Below are 23,516 nucleotides of genomic sequence, written 5' to 3'. Positions count from 1 at the left end.
CCTCCCCTCCCCTCCTCTCTCCGCCCCTCCCCGCCCAGGTGCGCCGGCCCTGCCCCGCCCCTCCCCGCCCTTTCGCCTGAGAACTCCGCCTGGGACCTGGCCCCCTCGGATCTCCCACTCTGGACCCAGGAGTCTTCCTCGGCACCATGGGCACCGGCTCATCCACAGGTGCGAAATTCCCAGAATCTCCGCCAAGCCCGCTCTTCTGCCCTCTCCCCCTGTCCCCCTACCCCTTAGGCTGAAAAGTCCTGCTTCGCTTCACTTTTCCAAACAGCCAGGGGTTGACTTGGACCTCAACCAAGTGTGCTGAAGAGTCCGCCCTCCCGCACCTTTTGCACAGCCTGGCCCCTCATCGTAATCTTTACTCCTAGGAACTGTTTTGGCCAAGGAACTTCAAAATAGGCACGCTACAAGGCAAACACCATGAGGCAGAACTGCTTTGCGCTGACCCTTCTTGGCACACGCATCCCTAAAGGACGAAGGGAGACAACTTTTGTTGGTTATGATCGGTGTTGAGTAGAGTAGCTGCAAGTCTGGTGACCTGAAGGTGAATCTCTGTTAACATGTCAGAACCTGACCTTCCCTGAAAGCCCGCTGCTGTGATGAATGTGCTTGGTGAACTGTAAAGGCCTGCCGTGGTGTGAATCATTGTTTACACCCTTCCAGGAGGCAGGAATTCTGGATCATTGAGAGTGAAACTATTCCAGCAGTGCCTTAAACGCCAGGGAGTGGGAATCTTCACATCCCAGCTCAATCTGTCTTCAACGAGGGCCAGCCAGGGTTTTGACTTCTCATCAGTGGGGTGCTGGGATCCCCATCTTTGTCTAAGACTTACAAAAGTTGAATAAGCTTATTCACATTTTTAAAAAATGACAAGTAAGAATCGTAGGAGGTCAGGGCCCAGAGTTGGTTTACCATTGTGCCCTCAGCCACTCACATGGTAGGTGCTTGGCAAATATATATAAAAACATGCCATGTAACAAAAAAGGAAGAACGAACTGTGACCTCTGCCCTTAAGGAAGGTAAGATTTAACCTAGGAGTAGATAAACATCCAGAAAAACAAAGATATTGCACTTGTACTCTTGCTAATTGCCAAGTAAGTGTAGGTAAGACCACTTCAGGCCACAGGAGAGAGAAATGCTTCTGGCCTGGGATGGGCAAAGCTAAATCCACAAAAGGAAGGAAGTTTAAACTGCACCTTAAGGGTGGGCGGGGAAGATTCAACCAGGCAGAAGGGAGGGTAAGTGTCCAAGTAAGGAAGAAAGACATGAGGCCGGGCGTGGTGGTTCACGCCTGTAATCCTAGCACTTTGGGAGGCCAAGGTGGGTGGATCACAAGGTCAGGAGATCGAGACCATCCTGGCTCACATGGTGAAACCCTGTCTCTCCTAAAAATACAAAAATTACCTGGGCGTGGTGGCGGGCACCTGTAGTCCCAGCTACTCAGGAGGCTGAGGCAGGAGAATGGCATGAACCCGGGAGGCAGAGCTTGCAGTGAGCTGAGATTGCACCACTGAACTCCAGCCTGGGCAACAGAGCGAGACTCAGTCTTGGAATGGAAAGGAGGGGAGGGGAGGGGAGGGGAGGGGAGGGGAGAAGAAAAGAAAAGAAGAAAGAAAGACATGAGAAAAACACCAAGGTGGTATCACACAGAACTCACTGGGCACTGAAAATATGTCATGGTAGTGAAGGTAAAGATGACATAATGAAAAAGTAAGAGAAAATACCACAATGGATGATGGTAACACACTGCAGAAGGCCTTAAACCCTGTCACCTTAAGCTGTGTGTGTTAACTGGAAAGGACTTTATAATAGGACTCCATAGTCCATTACAGTTTCCAAATACCCATCACATGCATTTATCCAAGGCTGAAATTGCACTTGTATGTTACCATGTCAGACTCTATCCGTTTTTACAGTGTTAAAATATTGCAGCTCCAGTTGGTAATTGGTCATTATCTTGAGCCCCAGAGTGCCACTTACCTCCATACCTCCAACTTCTCCATGACTAAAGGGTGAACACCTGGCCCACTAGAAGTCCTCCAGGACATTCAGATTAGTGGGTGCTTGTGCCCTGTCACCCCTGATGACACCATTGAATCATACCATGAACCTACTCTACTCCAAAATAGAATACATGTTCTGTCTCCTGGTCCAGGTTCCTGGTCTTCACGCCCCTTCACACAGTTGCTCAATGCAAAGCCAACATTCCATAGATTCTATGGGACAGACCAAGCATCTAAAGCTCAAGAAGGGCCTTTGGAGAACTGGTTTAGGTTAAGGTGATAAATGACAAATGCCATTTAGCCTCAGGATAAAAATAGGCAAACAACAGGGAATAGTAGGATGTGTACACAGAAGAGCCATGTCACCGTTTAACTCAAATCAAGCAACCTTTACACTCGCTGTGCCCTGTCTGGAATGAGAGTCCTCTGCAATGCTGTCCAACAGAACTTCCTGCAATGTGCATTTTCTGTTACCTGTTTTGCAGCTACTAGCCACATGTGACTGCTGAGCACTTGAAACATGGCTAGGGTGACTGAGGAACTGAATTTTTAACTTTGTTTAATTTTAATTCATAAAAATTTAGATAGCAGCATATGGCTAGTAGCTACCATATTGGATAGTGCAGTTCTAGAAATCCACATTTCTCTGTGTCTTCAGTTTTTAAATTCAAATGTCACCATTTCAGTGAGGCCTTCCATGACCATGTGATTTTAAATTGCAGTCTTTCCTATCCATTCCTGTCTTCATTCCCTTCCTAACGCCCCACAGAGCTTACACCATCCATATTCCATATATTTTACTTATTTACTTTGCCTATTGTCTGCCTCCCTATGACTAAAATGTGTATGCCATAAGGACAGGGCTTCTTTCCTCCTTTGTTCAGTATCTAGAACACATGAGTTGAATAATTGAATTATTTCATATATGAGAACTAAGTTTTTCAAACAGCTTAATCTGGATTTCTATACAAAATCTGATTTTGCAGTATGAAAGCTTATAAAAATGTAAATCATATAAAAATACATTAGAATGAATAAGATCTACTGCTGGTAGCACAATAGGGTGACTATAGTTAAAAATAATTTACTGTATATTTTTTAATAACTAAAGGAGTGGAATTGGAATGTTCCTAACACAAAGAAATGATCAATGCTTCAGGTGATGGATAGCCCAATGTCCCTGATTTGCTCATTACATATTCTATGCCTGTATCAAAATGTCACATGGACCCCATAAATATGTACAACTATGATTTACCCGTAAGAATAATAATTTTTTTTTTTTTTGAGATGGAATCTTGCTCTGTCACCAGGCTAGAGTGCAGTGGCACGATCTTGGCTCACCACAACCTCTGTCTCCTGGGTTCAAGCAATTCTCATGCCTCAGCCTCCCGAGTAGCTGGGATTATAGGCACGCACCACCACACCCAGCTAATTTTTGTATTTTTAGTAGAGATGGGGTCTCACCATATTGGCCAGGGTGGTCTTGATCTCCTGACCTCATCATCCGCCCACCTTGGCCTCCCAAAGTGCTAGGATTACAGGCGTGGGCCACTGCGCCTGACCAAAAAAAAAAGTTTCAATGTAAATCATATTTGTGCCAAACCACGCAAATCAACGAGATCACTTGCCAGCCATTTGCAATTTTTCCTAGAGGATGGGGTATCATCAAAGTCGAAGTGTGTATAAAGACGATGTGAGAAAACACAAATTTTAAGGGCTATTGGCAGGATAGGGAAATTGGAGAACAGGAAGATAGCTCTGACAATGAGCTAGCTACAAAGTGATGAGGGCCTGAATTCACTGTGGCAATGGAAACAGAAATGAGGGGTTAGATGTTAGACAGTACAAAAGAAGACTCCTCGGGCATCAGAGCAGTAGAAAAATACTTCAGATGGTGTTGTGGATTGTATTGTCCAAAAATGGACAGTTCGGCATCTCCTATCTCCCAGGCTCTTCTGCAATGTGATCTTGCCACTCCCCCATAAAGAAATAGAGTTTCTTTCTCCATCCCTTTGAATTTGAGCAGACTTTGTAATATAGGAGTTAAGAAGAAATCACTTAGGCAAATAGTGAGGGTATGGGAGTCCTTGGTAAGACTTTCCTTTATAATGAAAAGCAGTACCAAATCATTTTCCAACAAAGAGCAATCTGTAAAGTTGAGCTGCAGATACAGACAAGCAAGCTGGGAGCTTGCACGGGTGAATGCCAGCAGGAACTAGAGTCTAAACTTGTTCAAGATGGCAGTTCCATCTTCCCTTTTCTCCTAGCCATGTGTACAGTGAGGAGCAGACAAGATGGTGCAGGCCAAAGGAAGAATTCATTTGCATAATAAGATTCGCATGGGGTGATCAGTCTTCCCCATATGCTGTGTAAACATCACACCTGATTGAACCAATCTGTGAGCCCTAGGTAAGTCAGACACTGCCCCTTCAAGCCAAACTATCAAATCTGGCACATCCACCACCAGCCAGTCTTTTCTGCTGGGAAGACCACCCCCCACCCCCCTATAGAGAGAGCAATTTTTCTTTCTCTTCTCTCCTGCTATTAATCCTCCACTCCTAAACCCCTCATGTGTGTTCGTGTCCTAAATTTTCCTGGCACAAGAGGCCGAACCCCGGATATATACCCCAGACCGTGTAGTCGTTTCACTTATGAATGATTCAGCCAATAGAATAAATAGAGGTGACTTCACCTGTTCTGTAAATAGCCCTTGGTTGGCCTGGCAGCTTCCACTTCCTGCTGTCTTGGATTGCTTGGTCTTGGGATGTGCCTACTCAGAACCTAGCCTCCTTGCAGGCAGAAGCCCAAGCCACATGGAAGCCCTGTAGAAGTGATCTGGCAGCTGAGCTCCCAGTAAACAACCAACATGAATTCCTGCCAATTTGGGAGCTACTTTGAACACAGTCCAGCTGAGCCTTCAGATGACTTCTGTACTAGTCATGTCTGACTGCAACCATAGGTGAGGAGCTCAAGAAAGAACTACCTAGCTAAGCCCCATCAACCCACCAAACTGTGAGAGATGATAAAGTGTTTGAAGCCACTAAGTCTAGAGGTATTTGTTACATAACCGTAGATGACCAGGACCCATGGCTCGAAAAATGTGAAGAACATACTTCGTTGTGAATGAAAAGGATGGAAATTCATATTCATTTTTGTACGTGAATGAAGAAACTCTGGAAACTTTTTCAAGTCATTGGAATTGGGCATGTGGGGAAAGGAAAGGTGGGAGATTTTTCATGTACCACTTTTTATATTTTTTGTTTTTCAGAATATGGGAATATATTACCTATTTTTAAAAATAAAATTTTTTTAAATGGCTCCAGATTTAGAGAAGTCAAAGAGGTAGGGGAAACTGGTTTTGAGGGTTTCATTTTATATAGCAGTTATACCAACTAAAGGGTGCTCAGATGAAATTCCCACCAGCAAGAGAAGGAGGTGAGCTAGAACTGAAAAGAAAAGACTGGAGAGAGACAAGCAAGCTGGGAGTTTGCACTAGTCAATGCCAGCAGGACATAGGGTCTAGACATGTTCAAGATGGCGGCTCCATCTTCTCTTCCCTGCTAGCCATGTGTTCAAAATCACAATGGTAAACAGTGGAGCTAGACCAGGGTGCTCAAGGGATAGAGGAGAAGCGGGGACACTCTGTCCTTTGCTAAGCTTGAAGAACATGCTGCAGGTGACCTTCCATCCCCCATTGTATGGAATTTGGGGCACTGACTCTTATGGCTTCTCTCATTTAATTTTTGTGTTCTTGTATAATTACTAAGAATGCCAAGGAAACCATCTGTGAGCTGGTCTTTCCCTTGTTCCATGCCCTCCCTACCTGTCTTCTGATAAATGTATAGAATGCACATCAGCCTAATGAGTCTCCCAACACCACAGCTGTTAGGATTTTGATGAGTCCTCTTTGGAATGCATCTCTTCCCAGCGTCTCCCATTTTTAAATTTACCCTCATTCAAGATGTTGTGCACTGGTTTAACAGCTCTCAAAAACAGAAAACTTGCATATAATTTTGTCTCCCTATTCAACCCTGCCAATCCTCCAGCATGTAATCACCAAAATGGATTAAATATGAGCACAACCTTCCCAAGGTCTAAGCTGATTTTGAGGGTTTAGTTTTCTCTCTCTCTCTCTCTCTCTCTCTCTCTCTCTCTCTATATATATATATATATATATATATATATATATATATATATGCAGTTATACCAACTAAACTAAAGGGTGCCCAGATGAAACTTCAACCAGCAAGAAGAGGACGTGAGTTAGAACTGAAGAGAAAGGACCAGAGAGAGAGATGCCAGTGTTCAGAATCATGATGGTAAACAGTGGAGTTAGACCAGGGTGCTCAGGGAATAGGGAATAGCAGGGATACTCTGTCCTTGCTAAGCTTGAAGAACATGCTGCAGGTGACTTTCTGTCCCCAGTTGTTTGGAATTTCAGGCGGTGACTCTTATGGCTTCTCTCATTTAATTTTTGTGGTTTCTCTCATTTAATTTTAAGAGAGCAAAAAGCAGATCCTTACAGGAGAAACTCAAGTCTTCCTGTGCTGCCTCTGCTGAGAATGCCAGACAGAACAGTTTGAGTACTTGATACTAACTCTATTTTTATGTTTTCTTATGGAATGAATATGCAATTGAGAGAAATGTAGCAAAATAAGGAAACATGTTTCCAACCTAAAAATGTTAAGCCTTATTCATTTTATTTCTGTTTTCAAGAATCATAAATGTAACTATCTGCTATCAGACTGTTCATGACAAACCTGTGTGGCACTGTGCTATTATTTTTGTAGTACATCATGCACTATGCATCATGCAAATATCCCCCTTGGGTATGATAAACCGTCTTTATATTATTTGCATTGGTGGCCCCAGCCAGAGACAGTGGCTGACAGGCATGGGTGCCAGATGGGGGTTCCTCCCTATAAGTTCATCTTCTACTCGTTCACTAATAATCTTTAAAAAAAAAAAAAAAAGTATGTCTGTTCATGCCCTTTCATATGCTATATACTACTACCATCCTGGAAATTTATTTTATAAAGTCAGTTGTGCAAATTCACCAGGCCCTTTAGTAGATTTTGAAAAAAAATAAAATAAAATCTGTATGGTTGAATGCCCAAGAAGACAGAGGAAAAGGGTGATAAGAGAACTACCTTAACCAACAGACAGCAAGAAAGCCAAGACAATCTTGTCCCTTCTGTGCTTGTGGAAATCTACTCATCTTTACACAGATCAAACAGTATCTCCTCCTAGAAGCCCTCTCTGTTCTTTCCATTTGGGATTAATCTTTCTGTGGTAAACCTGTGTTTACCTAAAATTATGATTCCATGTTTACCACCTGTGTTATCATAGTCTATCTCTGCATTTGAATTAAGTCAGATTTTCCCATTTCACCAATGCAAGATTATAAACCCTTTGAGGGCAGAAATTATTCTTTTTTGTATTTTCCTCTAGTATCTAATACAGTGGCTACCATATAGTAGATTATAAGCAAATAAATGCATGCATGAATGAATGCTGGGTGGATGAACAAATAAATGAACAAAATCATGATTAGCTAAACACTGCAATCCTAAGTTAAGGAAAGCAAGACAGAGGTCTCAGCAGATGCAGAGTCTCTGAGGTTGTAGGAAAGTACATTATCCCATGGGTGATGGGAGGCTATAAATGGACACCAGATGGTGGCATGTTCAGATCAGCAGGGAAGGAAGATGATTTTAGCATCAATATGTAAAGTGCTTTAGAATAGGGAGACACTGAAAGCTGGGCAGCCGGCAAAGCAGGTTACAGGATCCCAGGCATGAAGTATTAAAATGGTAATCCATAAGATCAAGTTCATGGAAGCTTCTTCTGTGGTTTCTTTTGCTGTTTGTGTCAGTGCATTCTGTGTACAGAATTTCTGTGCTAATTAAATGAAGTGGTGTTTGTAACACTGTTTGCAAACTTTAAAGCTCTACACAGATAGCACTGCCTTTATTATAGGATTGAAAGAGAAGGGGCAAATGAAATGATGTCCTGGATAAATCAAGGCCTGGATCAGGAAAATAGGAGAGAAGAGAGTGGAAAAGGAAACAAGGATTCAAAGTCATGCCCACACAGAAATTAGAAACCTTTAAGAATATGCTTCTCCTCTGTCTGTGAATGTTAAGCATCTGTAGCATTGATCCAAGCTAAATACAGAATGAGCTGTGAGCAAACCTGTCTTAGAGGGTACTGGCAACATTACATGAGCTCAGATTGGCTTTTGAAGATCTTGATCAGAAGATATAAATCTGGGCCGAAGTACACCAAGAGCAGCAGAAGGTGTCCCAAGTTCTAAACATAAAGAAGCCTTTAGCTTATAGTAGATGACAGCACTCAAGGAATGACAAGGGAGTTTTTTTCAAATATTTTGAATATGTTGAAAAAGAATTGGACTCATTCTATGTAAAGACCAAAGTGGGAAACTACAGAGCAAAAAGTTTCTTCTCAACATAATAAGGGTTTTTCTATCCATTTAAAGTCCTTTTTGAACCTGGAGTGGTCCCCGTCCTTGCAAAATGGGAAGCTTAGGCAGGATTTGATGGGATTTTGTTTCATCAGATGAAGGATTGGACTAAATGACCTGTAATGTCCTTTCTAATCAAAGATTCAGTTATTTCACTGGCCCTGGTATATACTGAAGTGGCTATAGGGCAGGGATTCTCAGACAGTGAGAATCCTTTCAGGGGTTTCCCGAGGGTCCTAATAATACTAAAATGTTACTTTCCCCCTTTTCTCTCATTCTCTCGTAAGTATACATTGGTGTTTTCCAGAGGCTAAAAACATTGGATGTGGCAAAAGATAGAGTGTAGGACCAGATACGAGAATCTAGCTGCTTCTCTTAAGCCAGACATTTAAAGAAATTAGCGAAAATGTAATTTGTTTTGGAAAACAGTTATTTTTCATAAAACATATTTATAACAACACATAATCAGTTCATTTATTAAATAAATATTTTGAAGAAATGTCTCAGTTTTAAACTTTAATATGATAAGCATTCATAGATACAGCTGTAACCCACGTAGATAAAAAGTCTTTGGGATTCTATATAATTTAAGAGTGTAGAGGGGTCTTGAGACCAAAAAATTTGAGAACTGCTATTACAGGGCATGGTTAAAAAAATTATCTCTGATACTAGGAAAGGAGGGAGATCTAAACAGGTTGAAAAGCTTTCTGCCTTCCCCACTTCCCAGCTACCTTCATGGAGCTAATATCACTTTTATCCTGACACAGAACTAGTGACTTCCTCAAAGGTGGGTACTCTGCAGACCTAGGGTGGTAAAATAGAACACCCATGCTCTGGCATCAGATAGGCCTAGGTTCAAAACCAGGTCTTCCCACCTTCTAAGGTATGTGCCCTCAAGTTACTTGGTCTGAGCTTCTACCTTCTGTTCTAACACCTATACAACCAGGTTGTTGAGAAGATTAGACAAAATATGTGCAAAGACTCTAATCAGTGAGGTGGCTTGTAAACTATAGCCAGTGCTCTTTTTGGCATCATGTTGTCTCCATATTGGTGGTGCTGTAGTTATTTAATTCCCAGTGAGTTCCAGGGAAGCCGCGTAACCTGATGAATGAACCATGGTCCAGATATGATTTTCATCAACTTTCCTTTGCCACATATTCCCCACTCTAGGCAAACTCCAAATCTTCTGATGGGTTATTCTTGAAGCACCTTGTTTACTGCCAATCATCAAGGTATAACTTTTTCATCCTTTATAGTCTAAATACACTTGTAGGGAAGTCGGACAGACATTGAACATAGAGTTGAAAACCCTGAATCGAATCTTACATTTATGATTTATTAGCTCTGTGACTTTAGCCAAACAATTCACCTCTCTGAGCCTATTTCCTTATCTGTAAAATAGAGATAATAAAATCCAACCTTCAGGTGGTTCTGAAGGCTAAACGATGCCTATGAATGCCTATGATAGTTAACCCTGTTAACCATCAGAATATGCATAAGTGTCAGTGGCTATTAATAAATCTCACCTCTTCTATGTTCAGAAGTGGTGGAAATGAAAAAAAGAATCCACAGTGAATATTTAATCAAAATTATCTCCAAACACACATATATACACATTTATTGGATAGTCATATGAAATTTGCATATGTTTTTACAAGCACGCAAACTCTGTGAATGGTTTGGTCCAAAATTTGTTTTCCTGTTCTTCAGCTTCATATCAAGCCCAATAAAGTGAAACACTAAAGCTTATGTAAATGCTTTGTTTATAAATAAACCTACTTGAAAGAGGTAATATTGGTAAGAAGAGCAATGAATAACTTTCTTTTTGAAAATTTAAATGTGACACTCTTCTGATTCTGTCTCTACAACCGGGTCCCTAGAGAGGGAGGGTTAAAGGAAGAGACACTTGAAGGGGTAATAATTCCTAATTGCTATTAACAGAGCTGAATCTGTTATCTTCAGGTGCTCTATTATGTCCATTCATTCAGAAATGGGAAAAGCTGGCTGGGCACGGTGGCTCATGCCTGTGAGTGGCTCCCAGAACTTTGGGAGGCCTAGATGGGTGGATTATTGAGGTCAGGAGTTTGAGATCAGCCTGGCCAACATGGTGAAACCCTATCTCTACTAAAAATAGAAAAATTAGCCAGGTGTGGTGGCACGCGCTTGTAGTCCCAGTTACTCAGGAGGCTGAGGTGGGAAGATCATTTGAGCTTGGGAGGCAGAGGCTGCAGTGAGCCAAGATCATATCACTGCACTCCAGCCTGGGCAACAGTGTGAGACTCTGTCTCACGAAAAAAAAAAAAAAAAAAGTGGGAAAAGATGTTAGTCATAAAGTTTCTATTTATTCCAGGTGAAATGTCAAAACCTTCATGGTTATGGCTTCGAGAGTGTGACTCAGTTCTCCAGTCCATTCAGAGAGAGCTAGTCCCCTGGGGTATTTGCATATTTGTTATCTTTGACTCCTCTTTGACTGTAAACTTCTTGGGGACTGGTGTCATCCTTTCTGAATATTACTTTATAGAATAGTTTTCTGCATAGTGGGCATTACATGGATCTGTAATTATATGATTCCAGATAAAAACTGATAGTTTAACTTTTCTAATATGTAGATTGTAACATTCTTTCAGATACTTTGTATAATGGCAAAAATAGAATTTTGTACTTATTTAAACAGGAGACTCGGGACTTAGTGTTTGTAAAGTTTTAATAGTTTTTCTCAGGGTATATGGACAAGATACATTTTTAGGTCTCTATAGTGTAGACATTAGAATAGAACATGAAATAAATTCAAGAGTCCATGCAATCATAGAAAAGGCTTGGAAACGTTGTTGTTTTATCTTATTTCCCTTCTTTGTTACCATATTTCCTTACAGTTTCTAATTATAAATGAGCGGTGCTATTGTATGGTAGTCTCTGGAGCCATACTGGCTGGATTCAAATCCTCCTTCTGCCTTTGACCAGTCATGAGATGTTTAATGGGCCACATCCTTGGAATCAGTTCTCTCATTTGTAAAATTGGAATGATTTTAGGAGCTGCCTCACAGAATCATTGTGGGAATAAATGGGTCATTATTTGTCAAGCACTTAGAATGGAGCTGGCACAGTCAGTATAAGTGTGTTAGAGATTATCTTCATCATTCTTTTCAGTCTGGAGTCCATAGGCTTTACAGGGTCTGGGAGCCTCCTTACATGAAAAACGCCTGTGTACTTTTCTGGTGAAAATATACAGGCTTCATCAGACTTTCAAAGTAAGCAGTCTAATAAGGAAATCTTCTGAGACCTACAGTACTTGGGGCAGAGCCTAACTTCCTAAATGTGAGCATGTATAGACAGACCAAAAACAAGACAGATGTAAGTTGCCTTGTTTACACTACGAGGCGTTTATTGTGAATTCAACTACAATGCAAAGGACTGCTCTTTATCTTAGAGAATATCTAACTAGTAGAAATGGACATTCCCCACCACCATCAAAAGACACAAACCTGAAAATGAGCAAAGGTCACATTCCACACCAGTGTTTGTGAGGTGGACCAATATCTTCTGGCAAGGGGATTTTGGGAGGGATTGGAGGCAGTCATTTGGGGAAAGGACAATTCTAATGGAATTCCAACACATCTGTTTATGCTCAAATCTTAAAAATACCCTGAAGAAGAAACAATCAGCAAAGGATCAGATGCCAGAGGTAAAATGGGAGGGGAGAAAATACCCAGATAAAACATTTGTAGGAGGAAACTTTATTTTTTGTTTGAATTTTGCATTTGTCTTTCTAAGGCAGCACAGATCCTCCATGAGAAGAAAAACAGATGGGATGGCAGCATTTTGTGGCTGTCTTCTGGAGCATTTACTAGAGAATTCACGGCTCCTTATAGTTACTGACGGGTACGCATTTGGATGAATTTTCTGCCATGACAACAGGTAATCCTCATAAAATTTCAGTCCCTAACAAGAGGGCAGAGATGTTGCTTTTCTAGCCTTTCTGCCTTTGAGTTTGCATATTAATAGCCTTGAATAGCTACTCAGGGTTCTAAATAATTGAAACTGCCTTGCTTGAAATCTACTTTATGATTGTTGCTTTAAAAATGACGAATTCTTGGCAGGGCACAGTGGCTCATGGCTGTAACCCCAGCACTCTGGGAGGCCGAAGTAGTAGATCACCTGAGGTCAGAAGTTCGAGACCAACCTGGCCAACATGGTGAAACCCCATCTCTGCTAAAAAAAAATACAAAAATTAGCCAGGCACGGTGACGGGCACCTGTAGTCCCAGCTACTCGGGAGGCTGAAGCAAGCGAATCCCTTGAACCCAGGAGGTGAAGGTTGCAGTGAGCCAAGATCACGCCACTGCACTCCAGCCCGGGCAACAGAGTGAGACTCCATCTCAAAAAAAAAAAAAAAAAAAAAAAAAGAAAGAAAGAAAGAGAGAAAGAAAATAAAAACAAAAAGAAAGATTAATTATTTATTTTCCCTGGACAATTTTGACAGCTTCCTGCAATGGGTCTTATGTGCTTGAAAATCTCACTGTTGGTCCTCATTAGATATCTATAGAATCAAACTAAATATGATGCCGATTTTGCCTTAAGGAAGATATCAATATGTAATGTTCTTTTTTTTTCTTTCTGGTTTAATCATCGATCATGCCTCGTAATCAAATAATCAATATTTATAGAACATCAGGAAACAGGAGGCAGAGTTACCTGGAATATTAAGAACTAAGATCAGGACAACTTGGAGGTATAACAGTGATAGGCTGTGAAACAACCTAGGCTACAAAATAGTCAAAACAGGAATGGAAAGGAAAGGCAGAGCTGAGACCTATTGAAGCAAAATCCCAGAAGATGATGATATGGGACAGAGGAGATGAAAGAAAGGATTCAGGCGAAGGTGATACTCGCTCTTCACAAGCTGTCCAATGCAGTCCTGGTGTTCAGTGCTTTTGTCAAGAATAATAAGATCATATCAATCCTCAGTGTCAACAGACTCATTTGACATCATTAAAATCAAACAAAAACAAATAAGCACTTTTAAATTTTGGAAAACAAACTCTGGAAAACTGAACAAGGAATTTTGTGCTTCACCATTCACTGCTGACTCCTTTTGCATCAGGTCCAAACTAATACCCCAACAGATTGATAGGTGAAATTATCCTACTGAACATGTTTCAAAGACAGACAGGATTAAGACCCTTATCTTTTCACAGAATGGCCTACTTCAAAGGAAGTCCATTCAAATGTAATAGCTGCATTTACATGGGTTAGTAGATTTACCCGGGGCCTATTTGAAATCTTCCCTCCATATAATATTTTAATCAATGCATAGGCTTTTCTGAATTATTAGAGTGAGAATAACAGAGTAACACGCACTTTTATTTCCTTTTTACTGGCAAATGAGCAGAAGGCAAATAGATTGCCTGAGATAACACAGAGTGAGTCTGCCACAGTCCTTTAATTGTGGTTCTGGCTTTTATCCCTATGCTGAAGGCCATGCAGCACTAACTGCTGATTAAAAACTAAGATGGTGGAGCCCTGAACCTTTCCTGTAAATCCCCTAAGCCGGCAATACTTCTTAGGATTTACACACTAATATAAGAGATTCACAAAAGACACAACAGAGACAGCTTCTGTGATAAAACCTTTCCAGAAGAGGCAAGGTGAGCGATCTTCCTGGCGAAACCTCTGAGGAGGTTAAATGCATGGTCAGGTTAGGTTTCACTAATGCACTTCTCTGGAGGTTTCACCCAGAGCTGTCCTCATTCCAAACCTCCAGCGCTTGTGTGTAAACAGTTTGCAGAGGGTTAAGGTAGCCCAGAATGCTGAAAGTTACCTAACTTGGAGTGTCCACAGCATTGTTCTGAGTGGTCTCTGAGAAGACCTAAACCTTCTGACACTCACTATGTCAAACTCAAAGGAGAACAGGTTGAGGGGCAGTGATGCTTAGCCAGAGCTTTACTGCACACATCGGACTGCTTGTATCACTCCTAAGAAGTGTTGTCTATCACAGTCCAGTGACAGAGTCAATCCCTGGACAAACCAAACCTCACAAAAGTTATTGCAGCAGCTCCATAAGGAAATATATGGCTCAGCCACAAGACAACGTATTAAAATCATACAACACTGATGCAAACACATTTACCCAAAATATAGATATGATGCAAGAGTATGAGCTAATGAAAGTCAATAGGCATTGAAGGGATTAGGCTTTCATGTTTATAGAAGAAAAAATGCAGAGTGGTGGATTTGAGGCAAAGATATTTACATGAGGCAAAGAACAGGACTGTCAGAGCACCCTTCCCTGTAGGCAGAGGCTACAAGAGTTCACCAGAGGATAGACTACTTACTACAGAAAGAACACAGTGCAGTGTATCAACTCATTAAAGTAGAAACAGCAGGAGCAAGAGCCGCATCCTTTTTCTTTCTATTTTTTATTTTTTTAAAAATTATTTTTAGGCAGGGTCTCGCTCTGTCACCTAGGCTGGAATGCAGTGACACAATCATGGCTCACTATAACCCTATAACCTCCGCACCCTACCCCTGACCCCTGGGCTCGAGCAAACCTCCTACCACTGCCTCCCGAATAGCTGGGACCACTGGCGTGCTATTTTTTTGTATTTTTAGTAGAGATGGGGTTTTGCCGTGCTGCCTAGCCTGGTCTCGAACTCCTGAGCTCAAGTGATCCACCCTCCTCGGCCTCCCAAAGTGCTGGGATTACAGGCATGAGCTACTGCACCCAGCCAAGAATAGCATCTTTAAAATGGAAGCTTCGTGTACACATATGGGCAGCCAGAAAGCAGGTTTCTTAGTTCTAATTCCTCCAACCTTTTCACACCCTGAAATAAGAATTTCAGAGCTAGTAGTTTACTTGGGAGGTGCTCCTAAGAACACCAATAGAAGAGTGGACAACTTCAACATGATTAGAGAGGGAAGCCAATAAAAGGTTCATTATTAAGAAAGCTACAACTTGGGTAAATGAAGCTTAATCCTGCTAGAGAACACTGGAAGCCATTGTAGGTTTATCAGAGCTACCCCATTTGAGGGTGGGGGGAGCTGAGGTGTTTATATTCCACGCCCATCTGTCATTGGGCATCAATTCTCTGGCACATCCAGCCTGTTCTGAGCACTGGTAGAGCAGGTTTCAGCCACCAGAAAAAAATCCTTCCACATGCAGAGATGTGATGCTGGCAGTTTAAAGTCTGGCTGGGATGTGCTACAGAGATGGGGCCCCGAAGAGATATGGACAGGACACTGACGGGATCTACCACACAGGTCTTCCTCAGAAAATCCACTAGGTATCAGGCTAGGAGTCAGAGTTGAGGCAGGGAGAAACATGCTCTTTCTCCAAAGTATATTTTTCTCCCATTTACTTCTGGCAGATACCCACTTCCAATTTTCTGAATTTGCATGACTGAAGAGAGGCTAAGGTCGAAAGGAAGAAAGGTGTAATTGTTTGTGGACAGCAGAATATGCCACGCCACAATATGCCCCTTGGGTATAAGGATTATTTTAAGCTAAAGACACTTCAAAAACCAGTGTGTATAAGAAGGGCTCTCTGGCCCTCCCCTTTTTCTTCCTGAAAGCAGGAGATAAAACTCCCACATGAAAACTGTCCTCCCTATACCAGAAGGAAAGTAACATTCTTATCCTCAAGGACCGGAAGTTAAAACTGAGAGAAATCAGCACAAACAAACCTTTTTAAACTAACTGTTATCTTCCTAGCCATTTCTCTATGATTAACTACCCTCTTCTCAGCCCCTTTGTCTTATCACCTTTTTATAATTTACTACTCTTTGTCCAGTTCAGTATATAAGCATTCAATTCTAACTGCTTTTGGGGGGTCATTTCCTTATGAGCGTTCCTCTTTCATAAAACATAAATATTTATATATTATAAATAAAATGTTTTTCTCTTGTTATTCTGTCTTTTGCTATGGGGGTACAGCTGAGAGCTTGGAGGGGTAGAAAGAAAAGGATTTTTTTCCTTCCCTACATAACAAAATATTACAGATGGGGTGACTTAAGCAACAGAAATTTATTTTCTCATAGTTCTGGATGCTAAAAGTACAGATTAAGGTGTCAGCAGGTTTGATTTCTCCAGAAGTCACTCTCCTTGGCTTGTCAATGACCACCTTCTCACCATCTCCTCACATGACCCTTACCCTGGTGTTTCTATGCATCTCCAAATTTCCTCTTCTTATATAGACAGCTATCGGATTGGATTGGGGCCCACCCATACGACCTCATTTAACCTTAATTACCTCTTTAAAGACCCCATTTCCAAGTACAGTCACATTCAGAGGCACTGGGGGTTAGGAGTTCAATATATCAATTTGGGAGGGATACAATTCAGTCCATAACAGAGAGCAATTAGCACATTCATTCATGCATTTAGATTTAGATTCATGCATATTTAGATTCATGCATATTTCTGTGATGAAAGAAAAAATGTGTATTAACTAGGTCCAAATAAACAATTAGCGTTGACAGTAAAAATACATACAGAACTGTAGCTGTTGTCTGAAGTTGAAAGAAACCTTTTATGAGTTCCTGAAGACCCCAATCCTTGATGTGAGGACCATCTGTAATAAGACCCCCTGGTGTTTGGTGACTCTTGGTCCTACTCTATTAAATCTCATGTATGATTTGCGAAAGTTCAATAACAGCAAGAACTAACCTCTACTGAGTGCCTCTTATGCATCAGGTGCTGTGCTAAGCAATCCACATCGATTAAGTGATTCTTTTACTTGGGTACAAAATAATTAATATTTAACAGATGAGAAAACTGAGTTTTGCAGAGGCAAAGTAACTGAATGTTTAGGTCTTTATTAAAGCAAATGAACTTGTCTCCTATCTCACAGTAATACAAATACAAGCTTTACAAATACTGCAAATTTTATGTTTAATTCAATAAATGTTTAAGGTGAACCTATTAAGAAATGATCTCAGCCTTGGAGGAAGGCAGGAAAAATGGGGTAATTTAAAAGACTCTGGGTCTGTCTCCAAGAGGCTGACTCTAATAGGCCTCTAGACTGTAATAGGGAGAAATAGGCCAATAGACTGTAATAGAGAGAAAGCAGAAATGTGCTAGGTAAGAGGGAGATGTAATACAACCAACTACAGTTCATGGCTTCACGAGAACTCAGGCAAAGAAGGTATAAGTCCCAGTAGGGAGAGTACAGGAAAGCTTGAAGAGGCAATTGGCACTTGAGCATGTGAAGTGCAGAATGGGGCACTGATCCTGGTGGATTCACCCACTCCTCCAGGCTTCAACAGCATGTGCTCACAAAGCTGAATCAAGTAGAGCTCAGAACCCAGGAGCACTTCCATGGAGAAGGTAACATTTAAGAACAAGTACATTGCAGCCGAGGCTCTATGTGTGGGAGCCAGAGTAGTAGAGGTGGAAGACAGCAGCCCATGGGCTCAGCATGAACTGTAAGTATGCGCTGTTGACATGCAAAAGGATTTTATAAAATTATATGCCAACATTTAAAAATTGGAAGGTTTCTCGTTGAACTCTAGATTTTTGGCTGCTGTGGATAATCAAAAGATCTGGCTGCCCTGGGCCTGCTTGCCTGCCAGATGTGAGTAGCACCTTCTCTTTCGTTAGGTTGGGCTCTCTCCATTTACTACAGCCCCACCACTCCCCCATTTTCTTGCACCAGCTGACCTCACTCACTTAAATTGCCTGCAGGCCCCCGTAGCAGCTGAGGCTGTGTCACTTGACTGAGCATCATGGTGATTCAGAGAACTAACAAGTGAATGGAATCTGTCTAAATCTTGGCTCTAGCTGTATGATTTGTCTCTGTATACCTCAGTTTTCTCATCGGTTAAGTGGGTATGATAGAGTACCAAATCTACAGGAACCACTTCATATGTGTAGATTGCTTAGTACAGCATCTGGTCCTTTGAGAACTCTAAATAGAGGTGGGGTCTTAACCACTGTTGTTCCAGGGTTTTGTTGGTGTGTGTGTTTGTCTTTGGATAATTACTTCCATTAGAGAAAAGTGCCAGTGAGCCCAGGTTTTCAGTTTGGAGCATATTTAGGATAGTTAGTTTTGCATTGATCCAAAAGCAGTTCTACAACTCCCACTCAGTCAAGCCATTTCGTACATGCATCATTACTCCCAACAGACACCACGAAAAATAGTCCAAAAAGGCATCTCATTGTTGAAGAGGTGAGTGGCATCTTTTTATCAGACCAGGCACAAACACTTCTCTTAAAAAAAAGTCAAAAACATATCCAGTCTCTATTAAACTGTGGATTTATGCAATATGCACACTTAATCAGAAAAAACAAAACTCTATTCTAAGAGATTAGGTAGCAGACATCAAAAAGCCCCTAGTGATAACACTTTAGACAAGATTAAAGATAGGAAAAGGGCATTACAGTAATACTTTTAACAGTTACATACATGAATCACATATATTCATAATTTTCCTCAGCTATGAATAACCTGAGTTTATATACAGACAGGGACTCATTTCACGATCGTGGTAGGCAGGTGATAAGGTGTTGGCTGCCAGATTAATCTACCAGACATTTTAAATTTGCACTGAATAAATCCTACATGGGATGATGAGAACTGGTATCCCTTAAGAAGTTACATAACCAAAAGTGGCCAGACAGTGGACGGTATCCTCCTCTGTTCCTTTTGCTGCCGTAGTACAGAGGCTGAAAGTAGGGGCCAGGTTTCAGCTTCCACCCCTTCTGTTAGCTGTGTGTCCTGGGCTAGTCCCTTAACTTATCTGTACCTCTGTTTCCCCACATAAAAAAGGCATTCAATGATTGTCTCTTGCACTGGGCTGTTGTGACGATAAAATACCGAGTGATTGGCACAGTACCTGATATAGAGTAAGCACTCAATGTTAGCCATCTATATTGTTATGAATTAAAGGTCAGTTGATCACCCCTTAAAAAAAAAATGCCCAGAGTGTTCACCAGAACTGGATGAAATTCTGTGTCTTTCTGTTTCTCTCCTGAGCCTCTATCACCTTTGTGCCTGGAAAGGAGGAGGAACACTTGTTTTTCCTTCTCAGTGAAATGCAGGTTTACAAAGATTAAAAGGGGACATATGGGTTTAGCTTGGAGTGTCCAGATATCGGAACTGCTACAAAAAAAGAAGGCAAAGTTGCAGAATTGAGAAAATGACAGCAATGGTTGACCTTGAGAGAGAGAGAGAGAGAAAGGAACAGAGAGAGAGAGAGAGAAGACAGGAAATTCAGTAATTATGTTAGTCATTCCTTTCATCCCAGCAAATGCAGAAGATGCAAATGTTGTAGTCATTATCGGGTACCCAAAGCTTCATATGGGTGAGCAAAGATGAACATTTTTAGCATCATTTTGAATTATTGAGGTAACATTTACTTGTAGGAACATATGCAGTCAGATTAACATTTCAGCATTTTCAACTAACAATAAACTTTCAAATCAGGTAAAGTTAACCCTACTGAGGACAATTTCCTATGACTTAGGGGGAAATTAACAAAATGTATTTCATTCGTGAGCAAGTTTCAATATCTCAATATTCTGGATTTACAACCAGACATGGGAATAATAGGTCCATGGAGACTTTGTTAATTTTTTTCCCCGAAGTCAGCTTGAAGAACTCCCTCCCTGTCATGATCAGGAGGTACAGAACCTGGAGCTGAAATCTTGATGGGCCCCAACAGACATGCATGCTAGCTAATGATTCCTCCTCACCTCTCTCTTAACCTGAGGACTCCTGGGCAATTTGGTGGGTAAATTTTATGACTGACACTAATTTATACAGGCTTTAAAAGGGTCCTTTTCTGCCTTACAGCCTCTTGTCAGGAGAGTGGAGCATCGGGGCTGTGGCAGTATAGACTTGAGTAAAATGCAGGGGAAAGGTGCCTTGGGAAATCTAACTTGGAACAAATGGATCATCTTAGATAAGGGCATTGTTACGGGACTGAATTAAGATGTCAGCTAAATCTGGGTACAGGCTGTCCTTCCCCTGCCAGAGGAAGCTGTCCCTCTGCTGGGAAATAGCCAGAGATTCAGTAATGAGAGAGAGGCTGAGACGCTTGCTGGACAACAAGATGGGAAGCAGGCACCTCTAGAAACAATAATTAGCAACTAGAAGTGAACAGTCCAGGGGAGAGGAAAAAGCAGCCCAGGCACTTGATTTTGCTTACGTTTTCCTATTGTTATCTGATAATCACACTGATGATCATTGTACTTGAATCTACAAGGCTTGATTGGCCTATTCATCTAGCAATTACAGTTTTGAGGGCTTTATACTTTTGTCTTAAGTTCCTGTAATATAAGTGGCAGGCATGGGTTTAGTTATTGCCTGGGCAGCCTCCTGTCCAGCATGGGGGTTCTTGGAAGGAACATCCCAGGACTTAACCAGGATGTCTGAGAAAGGCAGAGAGGGTACCCTTTCCACAGTCCTACTGGGAGACTGGGAATGTAAATTCATGCCACTCACTACAAACTCTGAAAAGCTCCTGAGCGTTGCATTTGCTTATGAAACATGCTCTTGACTTGATCAAATGAAAAACGATGTGAACTCTGCCCATGGGTTATTTACCCAGCAGTGAATGCTCCGAGTGTCTGAGATTCTATTACCATGGAAGTCCCCGTGGGCCTTGGGCTCTTTTTCTCTGAATGTAAATAAGCCTGGTGTCTTTGCATTTGTCCTCATATGTCATATTTCTTTTTTGAATGACAGAATCATCTGAGAGGCTCTGCTCTGGGAAGCCAGCTCCTGAGGCCAGGCGTCAGCAAATTGCAGCTCCCAGGCCAAATCCAGCCTACTGCTTGTTGTTGTTGTTTTTAAATAAAGTTTTATTTATAGATTGTCTCTGGCCGCTTTTATGCCACAGTGTAGAGCTGAGTAGTTGCTAGAGAGACCGCCTGGTCTGCACAGCCTAGAATATTTCCTATGTGGTCCTCTATAAAGGAAGTTTGCTGGCCCTGTCACGGGATATGGCCTCCTCTCCAGACTTCACTGGGAAGCCTGGTAGAGAATAGGATGGAGGAGGAAGCAAAACCTAAGTGGGTTCATTTACTCTTCTCTGTGCAGAGGGATCCCTCCTCACTCCTACCACAGGAATTACAAAGTTTCTTTTATCCTTCTTTTGCCTTTGACCTTCGGGTGCACAGAGGTCAATAAATTATATTCCTCAGTCCATGGTGCAATATGATTGGGACCAATGCTCGTTTTTTGTTTTTTGTTTTTTGTTTTTGTTTTTGAGACAGAGTCTCACTCTGTCACCCACGCTGGAGTGCAGTGGTGCAATCTCAGCTCACTGCAACCTCTGCCTCCCAGGTTCAAGAGATTTTCCTGCCTAACCCTCCCGAGTAGCTGAGACTACAGGTGCATGCCACCACACCTGGCTAATCTTTTGTATTTTTAGTAGAGACAGGATTTCACCATGTTAGCCAAGATTGTCTTGATCTCCTGACCTCATGATCCGCCTACCTCGGCCTCCCAAAGTGCTGGGATTAATGGCATGAGTCACTGCACCCAGCCAATGTTTGCTTATTCTACTTTATTTCATTTGACCTCTTCCTCTCCAGCTTCCTTCACTTCCCTGCTTAGGTATGTTACTCTGAAGTGCTTGATATGCATGTATTCTTATAAAATGTGGTGGTTGTATGTTTGTGTTTTTAATGTGCATAAATTATATTGTACTGTAAATCTCATTTCAGTTCATTCTTTTTCACTGCCAACTATTTTTGCTCAGCATCATGTTTTTAAGATTCATCTGTGATGCTTGTGTGCATCTCATTCATTGTTTCTGATTACACCTCAAAGCTTGTAGGGGAAAAGGACAGTAGATTCTTCTCTCAGAAGGCGTGGGACCTCTGGTGTGTGAGTTATTCATAATACCCATTACACAGTAAACCCCCAGATAAAATACAGATCTTTAAAGAGAGCTTGGCTGGGCACAGTGGCTCATGCCTTTGGGAGGCTGAGGAGGGTGGATCACTTGAGTTCAAGAGTTTGAGACCAGCCTGGCAACATGGCAAGATCCTTGTCTCTGCAAAGAGGAAAAAAAAAAAAAAAAACACAACAAAAATTAACCAGGCATGGTGGCAAGTGCTTGTAGTCTCAGCTACTTTACTTGGAAGGCTGAGGTGGAAGGATGGCTTGAGCCTGGGAGATGGAGGTTGCAGTGAGCTGAGATCATGCCACTACACTCTAGCCTGGGTGACAGAGCAAGATCCTGTCTCAAAACAACAACAACAACAAAAACCTGCCATACATAAATCATAATTATATCCATCAATAGAGACCCTGAATTCTTGATAAACCCTGATATCAAGCTTAGTTAGGAGGCAATATTTCTGAAAAGCATTCTGCATATTCTCAACTAACCACCCCACCCCACCAATATATCTCTACAATCTAATTTGTAGCCAGTCATTTCCAACTATGCATTGTCTATATTGGGTTCTCAGTGAAGGCAGACAAGGCTTGGGGTTTCTCAGAAGATGGAGATTCAGGTGGGCCTATCTCCAAAAAGGCAAGAAGGACAGCCATGACAGTATTTGTCCTTGGACAGTTGCTGACAAGCTTGAACAGTTCTACTATGCCCCCAGTGTTAGATTGACCTACCAGGATGTCAGAGCCCTCTCATTCCCACACCATGCCCTCTATCGGGAGGGATCGTTTGGTTCATAAGCCTTCCCATCCCTTAGGTTCTGTGAGCTTTCAAGGGTTGCCAGGTGGGATGAGCAGGGAATCTCCACAATTTACCAAATAAAGGGGGTTCAATCAATGATTTTGTGTTAGACTCAAGGGAAGAATATTCAACTTCAACCAATTATTATTCCCATAGAATACTGTAAATCGTTTCCTGACCAAAGATTTTAATCTCAGCTCTCATGAGGATTTATGCTTTTCATGCATCTTCTCCGTATTGTTAAAAAAAAGATCTGTCTTTTGACATTTGATGCTTTTCCAGTATGAGAGTATGTAATAAATGGTAGACTAAAACTAGGGATCTGCATGCAGATTTACAGTAATGCTTGAATTTTAATAATGTTAATGTCAGGCTCCTGAAG

At 41.6% G+C, this 23,516-nt stretch overlaps 1 long non-coding RNA gene across 1 annotated transcript; it reads left to right on the top strand.

The window, feature by feature from the left end:
• Positions 1–66: 66 nt before the first annotated feature.
• On the top strand, positions 67–21,297 carry LOC102141137 (uncharacterized). Its single transcript, XR_275532.5, has 3 exons — positions 67–168; positions 12,265–12,408; positions 21,175–21,297. It is a non-coding gene; the product is annotated as an uncharacterized lncRNA (long non-coding RNA).
• The last annotated feature ends 2,219 nt before the right edge of the window (positions 21,298–23,516 follow it).

This window comes from Macaca fascicularis, chromosome 3 (assembly GCF_037993035.2).
Source record: "Macaca fascicularis isolate 582-1 chromosome 3, T2T-MFA8v1.1".
Classification (NCBI taxonomy): domain Eukaryota; kingdom Metazoa; phylum Chordata; class Mammalia; order Primates; family Cercopithecidae; genus Macaca; species Macaca fascicularis.
The sequence above is the reverse complement of the archived record's forward strand: the minus strand, read 5'-3'. Positions and strand labels throughout refer to the sequence as shown.